Genomic DNA, 5,450 nt, shown 5'->3' with positions numbered 1-5,450 from the left:
GTGTGGATTCTGTGGGAGTCCTCCACGTACCGGACGCAGCCAGAGCTCAGCCCTCGCGCCCGACGATTCGGGAGAACTCCCGCCCCCTGTCCTGTCTGCCTTCCCGACTGGCTCTCCTGCCAGCTTTTCCACAGGCAGGTGCAAACCTGTCAGGGTGGGAAAGGGGAGCCTGGGGGGGCCGGGGAGACCCACTGCCAGTCGTCACTTTCCTCCTCGCATGAGACAATACTCGCTCATTCGGCTCACATCCTCGAGCCCTTGGGCTGAGTTGGGCACTGGGGCTGCCAAAATACACAGCCCAGGAGCTGGTAGACTCACGGTTTCGTGGGATAAACACACACAGTCACAAAGTGTCATGCCACATGATGACTGCAGCACCAGAGCGCATACAAAATATAGCGTTAGCCCGGAGGAAGCATGATTAACTTTGAGGAGGGAGAAGTGCCAAGTCAAGGGGGTCCAGGAGGATAGTTTGGAAGCAGGACGTGACTCTGAGCACACAGGCGGAGTTCCACCTGCTCCCTGGAGGCTGATCTGGCCATTCCCACCTTCTCTGGTCTCCCCTACTCAGGATGCAAGCCTCACTTCTTGCGTCGCACTGTTGCTCTCTTAATTCTGCTTTGTTCATGATGCTTTTTTGTCCGTGGCCCTCTCTCTCAGCTGGACTTTAAGTTCCTTCAAGTCGGGGACTGGTTCTGGTATTTTCTCTCCCCACACAAGGCTAAGATGGTGTTGAGCTTCCTGGGATGCTTCATAAACATTACTGAGTTAGTGACCCAAAGGCCACTGGAGGGTTTGAAACCCTGAATTCGACAGCCAGTTCTAGGCAAGGTGTGGGAACATGAATGAGGGCAAAATTAGCCCTCATTGATACCTTCCCTCAGAGAAACAGTAACCTTTACCCTGGTGGGGAGGCAGGTGGGAAAGGTAGCCAGCTTTTAATTGTTTCATGAGCTGGCTTTTCACAATGTACTTTATGACCTAAGTGTAGTCAAATATAATGGTAAAATTAATTTCAAAGTCAAATATTGGGTTGAGGATTATGTGCTGTTTGGAGTGATTAAAACTGCTGCTCTGTTCTGTAATAACACAGAAGAGGAAGGACCAAGACAGTGTATTCTGTTCAAAGAGCAAAAAGGCCCAGAGAAGTGACATTTTCCCACTCTAGCTTCTAGTTTTAGAGGGAAAAAGAAAGGCAAGTAAATAGCTGATAATGAAATTACCTTTTATGATTAATTTTTTCAGGGTAACAAATATACCTTATTTAAATATCAAAAGGTACTACAATGCTTATAATAAAAAGCAGGGATTCCCTGTGAGTCCTACTTTTCAGAGGAAAGCACTTTCGACTCTTTCTTTTTCTTTTGTTTTTTTAAGGGAAGGTGTGAGGGAGCTCTGAGTAAGGGAGGAGGTGAGGGAGCTCTGGGTGAGTGCACTTTCAACTTGTTTGGACATTTTTCTGGTATTTTCCTCCATAGTTTTAAGTAATATATTTCTCAATTTTTTCCCATTATAGACATGTATCAACTTCTTACTATGCCAGAGGAAAATTCATTTTTTGCATTTTGTACATATGAGCACATTCATACTCATTCTTCAGTATGGTATTTCACCTCTTTTGGATTAATGAATACTCAGAATTTATGTTGCTGTGTCCCGGTAAATATTGTTAAATATTGCTCACAGCTAAGCCTCAGAGTTTGCTATAATTACATTTCCCCTCATGTACAGTGTTTTGCTTTTCCTGGAGTTAATCACCATGTTACATTTGCTCAGATTTTCAAGTGCCTCTCACTAATTCCTCCAACTTCTCGTTAGACTCTTCTCAACATGGACAAACACATGAAGTGTAAACTCAGATCATTTATCCCTGTTACGGCATGAATGCAGAGGTCCAGTGCCCTCCATCCTGCAGCTCCATTCTGAATGGAGAACTCTCTAGACCTGTACCAACTGTACCATGTTGCCCTGGGACTTCCCTTCACCTCTCTCCTGTGTTAGACTAGATATTTCCTGGGTCACCTTTTGTTGGTTTATTCTCTTGTTTCGCTGAAGCATATCCTTTAGTAGTTTGCTGAGAAAGTTAATCTGTTGAGATTTTGCCTATCTGAAAAACGTATTCGGTTTATCCTCACATTCAACTGGCCATTTGGAAGTTGTTCTCCTTCAGAATTTTGAAAGTACTTCTCCACTCTCTTCTAGTTTCCAATGGTGATAGTGAGAAATCTGAATTTCTGATCTTCTGTATTTTCCTCTAGAAGTTTTTATGATAATCTCTTTATTCTTGGTTCTCAAATTTTACAATAACTTTTCTATTTTTTATTTAATGTTCCCAGCACTTGGTCCAAATTTTCTTCCATCAGTTCTTCAGTAATTTCCTCCTCTCCGTTTTTTTGCTCTCCTTTCTTCCTGGAACTCCTGTAAGTTTGTTGTTGGGCTTCTTGGATTGATTCTCTTTTATCTTTTCTCTCCTGTTCTTCATCTTTTTGCCTTATTCTATTTCCTGGGAGACTTCTTCAACCTTACTATTCAACTCTTCTACTGAGAGATTCATTTCTCTTATGAGCTTCTTAATCTCTTCTTCTTCTTCTTCTTTTTTTTTTTTTTTGGCTGCATTGCATGGCTTGCAGGATCTTAGCTCCCCAGCCAGGGATTGAACCTGCACCCTCACGCCCTCAAACATGTAGAGTCCTAACCACTAGACCACCAGGGGATTCCCTGAACTTCTTAATTTCTACAAGTGTTTTCTTATTCTCTGAATGTTTCTTTTTCATCCTGTTCTTATTTCATGGAAGCAAAGTCTTCTAATTCTTCAAGGATATAAACTTCAGTTTGGCTGAAATTTTCTTCTGCTTCCTGCATTATTTCAGCTTTAGGACTTTCTGCATGTCTTTGTCTCTTTGCTTAGTTAGATCTCTGGTGATTGTGTTAGAAGCTTTTCTCAAATGTCTGAAGGTGCTTGGCTTTCTCTTCATATTTAAGGATGGTGTTCTGGGTACATATTCATTATAATTCTTAAAGAGCTTGGGCTCTGGAGTTAGCTAGACCTGTGTTCAAATTCTGTTCATTCTTTAGCTCTGTTGTCTTGGGCAATTGACCTATCCTCTGTGAGCCTCATTTCCTTAGATGTTAAAATGAAGATGGAGATTATAGTAATGACCAGGGCTGGAAGCACTGAGAGATTCTCAGGTGTTGATGCTGCACTTGTGGGACTCTGAGAGTGATCAACCCCTTAAATCTTGTGCCCTAGGTGTCCTGCTTGCCTCATCCTAGCCCCAGCTCTCCTACAGACCTCACACGGTAACTCTCAGAGTTCGGCAGGGTAATGCATTGTAGGAGCTTGCATCAGAGCTGGCATATGGTAAAGGCTCAGTAAATATGAGCTGTTACTGCAGATCAAGTGACATAACATTTATTAATAGGAAACGTTTATTTGATATCCACCATGCATTTGGAGCTATAACTATGAAATCAGAGGATTAGCAAAGAGAGGGAATAATAATAATAATAATGAGAAGAAGAAGAAGGAGGGGGAGGAAGAGGAGAAGAAGAAGAGGAAAGAATCATGATAATAAAAGTAGGAAAAAACAAAGGAAAAATAATAAAAATTTAACTAAGAAAGGCTAACCCTGGGAGACAGAAAACTGTAGAAAACAAATTTATATTGACACTGAAGCCGCGGCTGGGAAGATTTTCCGGGTGAAGAGAAACGCCTTCATTGTAATGAGGAATGAGTTAATAAGAAAAATCTGGAATCTCTTTCTCTTCAGAAAAGCAGATTTGATTGATTCTCTGAGGCTGCCTGAAGGAAGAGAAACAGCCTCAGGCCCAAGAGAAAATGATCTTTTACAACTGACGTCCCCTTGATTTTCACACATGCCACTCGCTTTGGCAGCTTCTCCACATTTTAATTGATCATTAGTCTTCTGGGCGGGGGCCTCAAGGTGACTTGAGTCAGGAGCAGGGCAAGTTTATAGGTCTCAGAAACAAATAAACACTGGAGACTCCCTCCATCATTAAGATTATGGGATATAAAATCTTTATGAAATAAAATCATCTCTCCCTAACTCTCTCTCTCCAAACACCAGAATGAAGTGGAAAAGTAGGAGAAATTTAGAAAAATATAAAAGAATCCAAGGACACTGTTTTCTTCTCCAAACTCACTGCCCTCCCCAATTTAAGAGCTCTGAGTCACTGGGCTCAGTTGGACTTTCGTACCTAATGCGGTTATCAGTAAACTTTTGTGTTGCCCCAGTGCTCTTCTCCCCTTTGGGCCGGGTCTGGCTTTCCTGGACAGGACCGCGGAACGGAAGCCATGGGCATCTGACAGCCAGGAAGGCTGAAGCACAGTGGAGAGACGGGGAGGACACACGGGCCACCTCCCAGGCCTGTCTCGTAGGCATCCGAGGGTAGAAGGGGCAACCGCAGGACTTCCATCACCAGACACGAAGGAAACATTTGATCAAAAAAATTTGACCTTCCTGGAATCCCATTGTTTCTTTGTGTTTTGCTGGCATTTAGGGAAGTGACTGAAAAATCAGATCTGTTTAGAAGTTAAAATAAAGCACTAGTGCAGGGGGTGAGGGGGTTTGCTCTGCCCCTGAAGCCTTCACTGAGGGGCTCAGGCTTCCTGGGCGGAGCTGGAGCTGCTGGGAAGGGGTGGCTCTGCCTCATATGAGTGGCCCGAATGCAACAGGACTGATGTCCTTATAAGAAGAGGAAGGGACTCCAGGGATGGGCACACACAGAGGAAAGGCCGTGTGAGGACTCAGGGAGAAGGCGGCCACCTGCAAGACAAGGAGGGAGGCCTCAGGAGAAACCAACCCTGCCGACACCCTGATCTTGGACTCCAGAGCTGTGAGCAAATAAATGTCTGTTAAGCCACCCAGTCTGTGATATCTTGTTATGGCAGCTCTAGTAAATTAATAAAGATATGATTACAGGAGTCTCCTAAAATTCTCTTCCAATTTCACTATTTCCTAAGTGAAATCAGAAGCAGTGTCACCTCCTGGGAGTGAGGATGGAGACGTTGGAGCTTGGAGGACGGAAGTGAAAAGCCGTCATCCAGGAGCGGGGGAGAGTGGAGGGACCAGGGAACACGGTTGGGTTCAGGAAGCACTGAGGGCTCACTTAGATTTAAAATAACACCAATCCGCCTGCTGATCATCTGCTTCCTCGTCCGTATTCAACTGTGAGGATGGGCAGCTGAGGTTGGGGGTGGGACAGGGGCGGAGTTGACGAAAGGTTGAATTCTACCAGGGCTGCAGTTTTGTGAGGACCACAAAGCAAGGGAAGTGTAGAGGAGTCAATGTGTGTGAGGGATTGTGGATGTTATTATGCGTACGCGGGAGCTATTATCATGAGTGGCCGTGGAATTTCAGCTGGATAAGGAGGAAATAGAGAAGATGAGGGCAGCAAGGGACCCATCAAATGTGGTAGGATCAGTGATT

The sequence above is a fragment of the Balaenoptera physalus genome (assembly GCF_965194825.1).
Source record: "Balaenoptera physalus genome assembly, chromosome: 17".
Taxonomy (NCBI): domain Eukaryota; kingdom Metazoa; phylum Chordata; class Mammalia; order Artiodactyla; family Balaenopteridae; genus Balaenoptera; species Balaenoptera physalus.
This window is presented reverse-complemented; position numbering follows the sequence as displayed.